At 39.9% G+C, this 12050-nt stretch overlaps 2 long non-coding RNA genes across 2 annotated transcripts; both read left to right on the top strand.

Annotated features, from left to right (window-relative positions):
- The first annotated feature begins 370 nt into the window (after positions 1–370).
- Positions 371–5546, top strand: LOC147653873 (uncharacterized). Its single transcript, XR_015285325.1, has 3 exons — positions 371–514; positions 3775–3937; positions 5084–5546. It is a non-coding gene; the product is annotated as an uncharacterized LOC147653873 (long non-coding RNA).
- A 935-nt stretch (positions 5547–6481) lies between these two features.
- On the top strand, positions 6482–10530 carry LOC111927724 (uncharacterized). Its single transcript, XR_015285326.1, has 3 exons — positions 6482–7171; positions 7676–8205; positions 8458–10530. It is a non-coding gene; the product is annotated as an uncharacterized LOC111927724 (long non-coding RNA).
- Positions 10531–12050: the final 1520 nt, after the last annotated feature.

Genomic DNA, 12050 nt, shown 5'->3' with positions numbered 1-12050 from the left:
CAGGCTGTGCAGGAGGGCAGGGAGAGCTGAGCTCACCAGGTTCCTCCTGTGAGGTTGCTGTGGAGGGAGAGCTTGGGAGAGCTCCTGGGACCTGGCTTGGAGCTCAGGATTATTTATTAGGAGCGTTCCAGGCTGGGATCAGGACTCCACTGCTGCCTTTCCCTTCCAGAGCTCACAAATCACTGCTGCTGCCTCCGTCCCTTCCAGAGCCTCCAAAGTCTGAGTGAATCATCCCTGAGGAAACCAAAATTTTCTTATTAAGCCTTTGGAAGCAATAAACTGAAAATAAAGCCCAGCAACATCTTGATTTAGCTTTCTCTTAATGAACTACTGGGAATGTGAATAACATTTGCTCTCTCCATCCAAAAAGGAGCCGGGAATCGGCGCTGCCTGATTTGCTGAATCATTCCTGGGCTTGGAATGCTGGTTCTGGCACACTGGGAGGAAGAGGAGGTCACTCAGGAGGAAGAGGGACGGTGCAGAAGGGAATTCCAGCAGGGAATGATGTTTCCAGGTGGGGAGGGATGTTAAGATGGGCTCAGCTCCATCCTCGCAGGCTCTGATAAAGCAGTTTTGGGGTTTCTTTGCCACTGGGGTGTGAAGGAACCTTCCCAGCCATGGTTTGGAGCACATTTCAGAGCTTTCCACCTGCTCCTGCCTTTCCCTGGTAGTCACCTGTGTCCTGAGAGGGAGGGACAGGGATGAGCTGGAGCAAGTCTGACCACCCAGGGAGCGGGAAATCCAGGATTTATCCATGTCCAAGCTTATGGAGCAGATCAGGGCTGCTAAAATCCCTCCCAGCTGCTTCTCTTGGTCATGTTCCCAACCTTTCACATTCCCTTTTTGTGGCAATCCCAGGGAGACTCTGGTTTTTGGGATGGTCTGTCCCAGATTCATGGAGAGGTTTGGTTTGGAAAAGACCTTCCAAGATCCTTTTATTCCACCCCTGCCATGGCAGGGACACCTTCCACTATCCCAGGTTGCTCCAATCCTGTCCAGGGACATTTCCAGGGATCCAGGGAAATATCTTGCTCCAATTTAAATCTGTTTTTTGTCAATCCAGACCTTGGGTAAATGTCCATCTTTTTTTAGGAATATCCTTCATATATTGGAAATGCAGAAATTCTCCCTGGAGCTTTTCGTTTTCCAGCCCAAACTCTCCCATTTTTATTTTATCAGAGATGCTCCAGCCTTCTCAATTTCCCAGTGGGATCCCAAATTTCGTGGCCTCCTCTGGGCCATCTAAGAGTGTCTTAGCATCTTTAAAAACAAAAGTCCCCAAATGATGATTTATAATCAAAATTTATTTCAATTCTTCTTGAAATCCATGGCAAATCCAAGGAAGGTCATAGCAAAAAACCAAATATTTTCCCCCTGAAAAAAAAAAATCACATCTTTAGGATAATTGCAACATAATTTACTCCATCAATCCCAGAGTGGTGTGGGGTTTTTTTCCCTTAAAAAATAAAGAGGGATAAATGGGTAGAAAGCCACTCAAAACCAACACAAAACAAACAACAGCAAAAAAAAAAAAACTAACTTGATTTTTTAGCCAAATGTTTGGCTGTTGTTAATTAGGGGAATCTGGATTTTCTGGCTGACTTCTGGTTGAATTCCCACAGGGAATAAGGAGCCATATGTCCTGAACTAGGACTAACCTGCCAAAGCCTGGCCTTTGCTGCTCGAGACAATCTGGGGGGGTTAACACCAGAAAAAAGGGAAAAATAAAGAGAAAAACACACAAAAAACCCAATTTTGCTCCTGTTTTTTTTCCTTGGAGTAGCCCAGGGAAGTAGCACAATGGTTAAAAACTGGGATGGAAGGGATGGGAGCCTGGTAAGGATATTTTTGTTAGGTAGATGGGCTCATTGTGAGCCTTTACATGGAATAAAATTCCTTTTAGTCTTTTTTCTAGCCTGATTCTGTGCCTGGACAAAATTCCTACAAAAATCAATATTTTTATGTAGAAATGAATATAATTTGTGGGCAAAACTCATATTTTTATCTCAAATTTTGTTATTTGACCAGTCCAACTGCCTTGTATAAAACTCTGGGCTCAACTTTTCCTCTGGAAAAGTTCCTGCATGGAATTATCCCATCCCACTAGGAAATAATTCTTTGGTGCATTTGTGCCAGGGGGAAAATTGCAACACCACCAAAAAAAAATATTAAAATAAAAATTGCTGTTAATGTCATTTCATTTCATAAAACTGCTGCTGAGCATCCTCAGTTCCTGATAATCCAAGGAAAACAGGCCTGGAAGCTAAACCAGTAATTTTATCCATGGGAATGAAGGGAATGAAGGAATGAGGGGAATGAGGGAATGAAGGGAATGAGGGAATGAAGGGAATGAGGAGAAAAAAGGGAATGAAGGAATGAGGGGAATGAGGGAATGAAGGGGATGAAGGAATGAAGGGAATAAGGGGAATGAGGGGAATAAAGGGAATAAAGGGAATGAAGGGAATGAAGGGAATGAAGGGAATAAGGGGAATGAGGGGAATAAAGGGAATAAAGGGAATAAAGGAAATAAAGGGAATGAGGGAAATGAAGGGAATGAAGGGAATTAAGGGAATGAGGGGAATGTGGGGAATGAAGGGAATGAAGGAATGAAGGGGTTGAAGGGGATGAAGGAATGAAGGGAATAAAGGAATGAAGGGAATAAGGGGAATGAGGGGAATAAAGGGAATAAAGGGAATGAAGGGAATTAATGGAATGAGGGAATGAAGGGAATGAAGGGAATAAAGGGAATAAAGGAAATAAAGGGAATGAGGGAAATGAAGGGAATAAAGGGAATTAAGGGAATGAGGGGAATGTGGGGAATGAAGGGAATGAAGGAATGAAGGGGATGAAGGAATGAAGGGAATAAAGGGAATTAAGGGAATGAGGGGAATGAGGGGAATGAAGGGGATGAAGGGAATAAAGGGAATAAAGGGAATGAAGGGAATGAGGGAATAAAGGGAATGAAGGAAATGAAGGGAATGAAGGAATAAAGGGAATGAAGGAAATGAAGGGAATGAAGGGAATGAGGGGAATGAAGGGAATTAAAGAAATGAAGGGAATGAGGGGAATGAGGGGAATGAAGGGAATAAAGGGAATGAAGGAATGAAGGGAATGAAGGAATGAAGGGGATGAAGGAATGAAGGGAATAAAGGGAATGAAGGGAATGAAGGGAATGAGGGGAATGAAGGGAATGAAGGAATGAAGGGAATGAAGGGAATGAAGGGAATGAAGGGAATGAGGGGAATAAAGGGAATGAAGGAATGAAGGGAATGAAGGGAATGAAGGGAATGAAGGAATGAAGGGAATGAAGGGAATGAGGGGAATGAAGGGAATTAAAGAAATGAAGGGAATGAGGGGAATGAGGGGAATAAAGGGAATGAAGGGAATAAAGGGAATGAAAGAATGAAGGGAATGAAGGAATGAAGGGATGAAGGGAATGAAGGGAATGAAGGAAATGAAGGGAATGAAGGAAATGAAGGGAATGAAGGGAATGAAGGGAATGAAAGGCTCTCCCAATCCCATTCCGGGATTCTGTGCCGAGTTTCCCCTCTCCCAGTTAGGAACGACATCCCAATATTTAAACAGAGCCCTCATCAAACATAACACAGATCCTCTCTTTCCAAGAGTTCATAATTCCTGGAAATTCCATGTGCCCACTGGAATAACTCACGGGAGCTCCAGGTTGTGCTGAGGGAATATTAAAAGTTGGATTTGTTGTTCCAAAGCAGCTGCCAATCCTCTCCTGGGCTCATCCAAACTTTCCTCTCTGTTTAGCTGTTGTGAAGAGCTCCCCACACTCAGGAACTCCCACTGGGATAAACATTCCTTGAGATTCCCAACCACCTCTTGAGGAGATTCCCAAATACCCCTTGAGGAGATTTCCAGCCATCCCTAGGGAAGATTCCAATCACTGGGATAAGCACAGCCTCAGTTCCAGGTGCCTCAACTCTGTCCTGGCTTAATTAAGAACTTTATAACTCTGAGGATATTGGAATTAGGCCTGGTTATTTTATTTTATTTTATTTTATTTTATTTTATTTTATTTTATTTTATTTTATTTTATTTTATTTTATTTTATTTTATTTTATTTTATTTCATTTTTTATATTTTACTTTATTTTATTTGATTATTTTATTTCATTTTATTGTATTTTATTTTAATATTGTATTGTATTTCATTTTAATATTTTATTCTTTATTTTATTTTATTTTTATATTTTTATATTTTATTCTATTTTTTATATTTTACTTTCTTTTATTTTATTTTTTATTTTACTTTATTTTAATATTTCATTTTATTTTATTTTCATATTTATATATTTTATTTTAATATTTTATTTTTTATTTATTTTATTTTATTTCATTTCATTTCATTTCATTTTTTATATTTTACTTTATTTTATTTTATTATTTTATTTCATTTTATTGTATTTTATTTTAATATTGTATTGTATTTAATTTTAATATTTTATTCTTTATTTTATTTTATTTTATTTTAATATTTTTTATTTTATTTTATTTTTATATTTGACTTCTTTTTATTTTATTTTTTTATTTTACTTTATTTTAATATTTCATTTTATTTTATTTTAATATTTTTATTTTTTTATTCTATTTTAATTTTTTTTTATTTTATTTTATTTCATTTCATTTCATTTTCATATTTGATTTGATTTGATTTGATTATTTTATTTTAATATTGTATTCTATTTTATTTTAATGTTTTATTCTGTAATTTTATTTTAATATTTTTATATTTTATTTTATTTTTTATATTTTACTTTATTTTATTTTTTATTTTATTTTAATATTTCATTTTATTTTATTTTAATATTTTTTTTATTTTATTCTATTTTAATATTTTATTTTATTCTATTTTAATATTTTATTTTATGTTAATTTAATTTAATTTAATATTTATATTATATTATATTATATTATATTATATTACATTACATTACATTACATTACATTACATTACATTATATTATATTATATTATAATATTTTATTTTCTTTTATTTTAATTTTTTTATTTATTATTTATTATTTCATTTAATTTCATATTTCTATTTTTTCCACAAGGATTCCACACCCTGATCCAAGCTGGACACTCTGCTCTGCCCAGGAGGCCTCAGCAATCCCAGGATCAGGAGGGAGGGGGATCCAAGGAATCTCTTGAGTTCCAGAATTTACCATCCCAGAATTTACCCAACTCCCTGGAAATAACTGAATTTCCTTCTGATTCCAAGAGAAACAATGGAAAATGTCGTTATGTTGGTGCTGGAGTCCAAAATCAGCTTTTCAAGCACGGGGACATTCAGGAATATTCTGTCCAAAATAAAAAAAAGGGGGAATTATGGAGAGACACAAAGAAATGGATTTTATCCTCCAAAAGAAATTGTTTTCCCTGATCCATCTTTTTTTGTGTGTGTGGTTTCTCTGGTGCTTGATAATCCCTTGGAGTAATTTACATTAATCCAAAATTCTCCTTCACTGCCAGCCATGGAATTTTGGGGGAATTGAATATCTTGGAAATTTCTGTCAGGTTTGTTTCAAAAGGCTGCAGTGAGAATGCAAAATTAGTGAAGACACAAGTGTGGTTTCCTTAAAAAAAAAGTGATAAAAATGTCATTAAAAATTAATTTATGCAGCCATTTATGTCATTACCCTAGTGGTTTATTATTTATATCACTAATATCTGTCATGATTTTAAGAAAATAAAATGCAATTTCAATAAATTTCATATTAATATTAAATTTAATAATAATTAAAATTATAATTTATTTGATTTATAATTAATTTATATCATATTTAATAAATTTACATTACATTTGTTATTCATTTTTATAAATTAGCATGATAGGAGGCTTTGGAAATTTAATTTAATTTAATTTCTCTTAATTTATCTTAAATTTAATTTAATTTATCTCTAATTTTCTCCCCTATTGAAAAAATAAAGTGTACCCCAAGATTTCAGCAAAGCCAAGAAGTTTAGAAAATGGAAAAGCCTTTCCAAAATTGATTTTTTGGGGGTATTATTATTTATGATTATTATTTTTTACAGCAATGCTTTGCATCAAATAATTACATTTTAAATCATTTTCAGTTGTGTGGGAAGAGCAGGGTGGAAAATGGGATTTTTTTATTGATTTCTACTAATTAATCCTCATCAGAGATAAGAAATAACAGCTTTATTTGGCATTGGAGACAGCAAATAATAACTCCTAAACAGCAGCTCAGCAGGACACACAAACATCTCCAACCATGGGACAATTCCCTGGAAAATTGGCTCATTTTGATTTTATTTTTAACCAGGATCTTCCAAATTATCAAATTTCCATGGATAAAGCCCACAAAAGCGATGGAACTGGGATATTCCTCAAGGATAAAGGGATTTAGGTAATTAACAGGCTAATTAAGCGGTAAGGGGGTGGGGCCAAGTTGGTTTTCCTCGTTTTTGATGTTGTGAAACTCTGGAGTTTGGGGTTCTCCAGGATGGGAACAGGACCTGATCTCCAGAGTGGGATTCTGGCCCATGAGGATGGAGAAGGGAAGGATCCAGGGAGAGCTCAGAGCTCCTTCCAGGGCCTGAAGGGATCCAGGAGAGCTGGAGAGGGACTGGGGACAAGGACAGGAGCCAGGGAATGGGATTTGGGAAGGAATTCCTGGCTGGGATGGAACTGCCAGAGCAGCTGGGGCTGCCCCTGGATCCCTGGCAGTGCCCAAGGCCAGGCTGGACATTGGGAGCTCCTGGGACAGTGGGAGGGAATGGAATATGATGATCCTTAAAATCCCTTCCACCCCAAGCCATTCCATGAGTCCCTCAAAATCTGGTTTTCATCATCTCTTCCAGAGTGTCAGGAAAAGTCCTTGGAAGGAGAGGAATGGTTTTTTAAGTGCCTGGAGGAAAAACCAGTAGGAAACAAACCAGGATCCTTTATTTTTCCACAAAACAACCCCTGCCTTACAAGCACGGCTGTAATTGTATCTTGAACATGCAGTGCAAACAAAAACTCGTTAACACCTGCACTAATGAATCCCAGGAAGGCTCTGGAGTATTCCAGCTGCACTTGGAAAGACACGGATCCTTCTCCTCGTTGATTTGTGTCACACAACCAGGACAAACCCTCTGGATCATACAGGGACTCCTCATCCACCCAGAGATCCAAGGTCAGGCATTTCTGGGATTATTTTTTGGTTTTTTGCCCAGATTTTCAGGCTGTGCTTTTTTATTCCCACAAATTTTATCCCATGAACGCTTCCTGCAAAGAAATGAATCTCCACAGCACCTGGAGCTGAGAGCTCTTCAAAAATTTGATTATAATTCCTCAAGTGTTTCATCACCTCTGAGGGAGATGAGGCCTCATGGAAGGAAAGGCTTAAAAAATTGGTGGAAAGCAAAGGTGGATCTGTTTAAAGTGGGGTTTAGGAGAACTAAGAAGTTTCCCAGAGAAGCTGTGGATGCCCCTGGACCCCTGGAAGTGTCCCAGGCCAGGCTGGACGGGGTTTGGAGCAGCCTGGGATAGTGGGAAGGATCCCTGCCCATGGCAGGGGTGGAATGGGATGATCCTTCAAATCCATCCCAACCCATTCAATGATTCCATGATTCCAATGATGATTAAATCCCTAATTATGGTGTGTGTGTGTGTGTGTGTTTGGGTGGTTTAATTACAGAGGAGAAACGATCTCCCAGCTTAAGGAAACTCCTCAAAAGGAACAAAGATTTTCCATCCTCTGGAATAACTGGGATGAGGAATTACTTCACAAAGACACAAACGGGCAGAATTCAAAGGGAAAATAAAGAAGCTCCTTTGTGTGTCCAGATGTTTCTGCAGCTGCAGAGTCCCAGGAGATGCTCCTTGTCCTGCTAAAGAGGACAAGGAATTCAGGACAAAAACCTGGATCCAGGGAAGAGCTGGTGCTGTGCCTGCTGCCCATGTTTTATTGTTAGGAGTGGAGCTGGCCTGGATTTCTCCTGCTCCTCATGGCAGCTCCCAGAGGTCTCCCACAGCAGAGGGAAAATCTCCATGGACCTGCCGGAGTGGGGACACCACGACAGGAGGTGCTGGAGTGGGATTAACAACAGGAGAACCTCCTGGAGATGGGATTTGTTCACAGGAGGCTGCAGCTCCCAACAAAATTCCTGAGTGGTTCTGGAAAGCAAAGTCAGGTTCACAGAACAGCTACAAACAAACCCTGAGGAGGTAAAAACAGAGCTCTTATGCTTTTTGGCTTCCATCCCTTCCTTTTTCTGCCTCTTTTCCCGGTTCTCAGGTGTTTCTGGGCATTGTCCAGCAATTCATTCCTCACATCTGTTCATGGTTCATCCATGTTCCTTCCTTTTCCTCTTGCACTCCCTCCCCGTTTTATATTTTGCTCCATTTTCCCCCTCAGTTTCTGATTCTGCTTCCAGCTGATTCCCTTTTTTACTCTATATTGATTATTTTTTTCCCTAGGCTTGCTCTATCCAGGATTTGGTATCGATTTCCATGGAGTTCCTTCCTCTTCTGGAATTGTTTGCTCCCTCTTCCCCAGAAGTCAGCTTTTCAAATTCCTTAGAAACACCAAGGAATTCTCTTTCCCTGAGATGTGTCCAGCCACCAGGAAATGTTATCTGCTGCTCTCCTCCTGGATTTCAAGGAAAGAAAATCCAGCAGGGACCAGTTTGCTCTTGTGTTTTATTCCATGTGGGATCAGCAGGATGAACCCTGATAAATTTAGGGTTTTCCTTGCACATTTTGCTTTGGAAGTTCCCAGGGATGATGAGGTTGGGCCATTTTTTTCCAGGATCACAGAATGATTTGGGCTCATGGATCACCCATTCCCACCCCCTTCCATGGGCAGGGACACTCCACAAAATCCCTCCCTCCACTCCCAGCCTTCCCTCCTCGCTCACACTCCCTCCTCCTTCCATCACGAGGATTCATCCCTGTCAGTTTTTCCAAATGTTCTCCAAGCTCTTCCTCCCTGGGGTTCCTCTTTAAAGAAGAGAGGTTGGAGAGTTGGGATTTGCAGTGTGGGGATTTGCAGAGCTGGGATTTACTGATCTGGGATTTACAGAGCTGGGATTTGCAGATCTGGGATTTACAGAGTTGAGATTTACAGAGCTGGGATTTACAGAGCTGGGATTTACAGAGCTGGGATTTACAGAGCTGGGATTTACAGAGTTGGGATTTACAGAGTTGGGATTTACAGAATTGGGATTTACAGAGCTGGGATTTACAGAATTGGGATTTACAGAGCTGGGATTTACAGAGCTGGGATTTGCAGTGGGAACCTCCATCCTCTCCATGCTCCTTCCCACACTTTATCCATGATCCACAACCTCTGCTGCAGCCTCAGCTCCCTCCCAAGCCTAACCCAGTTCTTGAACCCATCCCAGACTCAGGGCCAGGAGCTGGACTGGATAATTCCTGTGGGATCCCAGTTGATTCTGGGATTCTGTGGATTCTGTGGAATACCTGGCACTCAAGGACGTGGGGCTCTGCTGCCATGTGCAAAGTCCCAAAGCCTTTTCATTGCCTGGGAAAAAAAAAAAAATCCAATTACTGGGGGAAATCCAGTGATCAAAATCCTTGGAAAATGAAATGGGGTTTTGGGAGGTTTTGGTTGGTTTTTGTTTGTTTGGGTTTTTGTGTTTTGGTTTGTTGGGTTTTGTTTGAAGTGAGGGTTGTTTTGTGGGGGGTTTTTATGGGATTTTTTGGGGGGGGGAGGGGTGTTTGTGTTTATTTGTTTCTTTGGTTTGGGTTTTTTTGTTCGGTTTTTAATTCTGATTTTGCCAATCAATTTCCATCTTTCCAATCAAAAGCTTCCATCTATTTCCCATCCAGAACATCCAGACCCTGAGCAAATCATACCAAATTAATTCCAAGGTGTTTCCAAATGCTTTTGGAGGTGAGCCAGGCTGAGATCCTGCTCCTTCCTCTGCCTTCATGGGGTCACTCCTGCCTAACTCTGAGCAGAATTTAGCCTCAGAGCTGCACAGAAATGATCCAATAAATAACCAGGACAAATGGTTTATTGGGAGACCAGAGCAGCCTTTGGTGCCAAACTTGGAATAATTTCCCACCTGGATGGTCACCTCAGGCTTCTCTGCAGCAAAAAAGAAAAGAAATGGGAAATGGAATCTGTGTATTTGATGTTAATGCTGGATGAGGGGGGTTTGCACGGGAATGAAATGTTTGGAAATGGAGACATTTCATGGACATTTAATCCATCTTTATTCCACAATGGATAAGGGGAAAGAAGAACTTTCCAGCCCTAAAGTTTATTTTAAACTCCTTTCCCTACCTGGTGGCCACTCTTTCTCCTGGGAGAGGGAAGGTGTCAGGAATTACCCCAGCCCATGCTGGATTAAATGACCTTTAAATCCTTTCCAACCCAAACATTCCATGATTCCTTTAGTGAAGGACAGACTTGGGAAGGTGAGGTTTGGTCCACATAAATTCCCATTTCTGATGTTCACACTCTGGGCTGGAAGATCTTCCTGGCAAGCCCAAAGCACCAGTGCCAAATAAAGATTTTATCCATGGATAAGCTCGGAATATGAAACTTTTTCTCGATTGCTTCACTTCTTGAACTGGATTTTTCAGTCTTTTTTGAGCTGAGCTCTTTTGGAATTCTCCCTCACGAGGAGTTCCATTTATCTCAGTTCTCTGGGACAGGAAGAAAACTCTAAAGCTCGTTAGGATCTTGTTTCTCGTGTTTATTAGGATGTTATCACAAAACTTGGCAGGCCTTCCCAGACTTTCTGCACAAGTTTAATTCACCATAACCTGGCTCACTTTGGCTCTGATGGCACAAAATGGCCTCAAACCACACAACTGTTTCATCTTTAAATCCATTCTTACCCAATTAACAATAAACATGCATAGTGTTTTTATATATTAGCAAATAAGTTTTCTATATCTACATACTAATAATTAAAATTGCTACTAACTTTCAACCAATCACTCTTTGTGCTCTTAAAAACTGCAGAATCATGGAGAAGAAGGAAGAAGGAGAGCTAAAAACCACACCTTTTTTCCTCCATCTTTACTCCATGTATTAAACACTCTAAAACCGGTATTTTTCACTTCAGTGACATATTAAACATTCTACTACTTTCTACTTAATTTTTTATAAATCCTGGTTTACCCAGGGATATTTGGAAGCCTTTCTGTCAGTGACAAATAAGATTAATACCTTTTTGGAGAATAAAACAAACAGAGAAATGTTTCTCCATTTCTGGATTCCTCCAGGAATGGGGTTATTCCATCCATTACATCAATTATTCCTGAGGGAGACAGAAATTTGTCTATTCCAATGGTCAAAACAGTCCCTTGGGTGGAAGGGGAAAAGAAACTTAGGAAAACTTTAAACTGGATTTGGCTTTCCTGGAAAACAGAGAATTTTTGAAGGTGACGAAAGGAATACATGGAATTGTTCAGCATTCCCAGCAAATCCATCCCAGAGCTGCATTTCCAGAGGGAGGAAGGATCATTTTCTGTGGAAGTTTTGCACGTTCTTCCCGTGGGAAATGAGGGTGCAGCAGCTCCAGCCAAGGCTGGGATAGGGCTGGAGTGCGGAAATCAGAAATTCAGTTTTGGGGTGATTCCCGTTTGGGGGATCCAGAGATTTTTGTGGAATTTAGGAGAAATTCCTGAGGAGATCCAGCAGAGCAGTGTGTGGATGTGGCAGGAAATTCCCTGAGGTGACAAGGAGAAGTTTATGCACAAAATTCCTGCAAGTTCTGAGGCGTCACAACCTCCTGTGCGTCCCCAAGGCCCGGCCCTGCTCCCGACACCTCCCCGATCCTTCTAAAGGGTCAGTGACCTCAAAATCTAAAAAAAACGTGGGATTTTCCAAATGTTTTCATTTCAAAATTTCCTTAAAAACCACTTGGAAAAGCGATTTGGCTCCACTGAGAGCTCAAATGGCCGGATCCAGTTTTTACTGGAGCTTCACAAAATGGAGCCCGGCCGTGAGGGGACAAACAAACCTTGAGGAGCTCCTGCAAATCCCAAATTAATTTGGGATTTGGGAAGATTCCATCTTCCACCACTGGAAC

This window comes from Cyanistes caeruleus, chromosome 3, assembly GCF_971803275.1.
Source record: "Cyanistes caeruleus chromosome 3, bCyaCae1.hap1.1, whole genome shotgun sequence".
In the NCBI taxonomy this organism is placed as follows: domain Eukaryota; kingdom Metazoa; phylum Chordata; class Aves; order Passeriformes; family Paridae; genus Cyanistes; species Cyanistes caeruleus.
The sequence above is the reverse complement of the archived record's forward strand: the minus strand, read 5'-3'. Positions and strand labels throughout refer to the sequence as shown.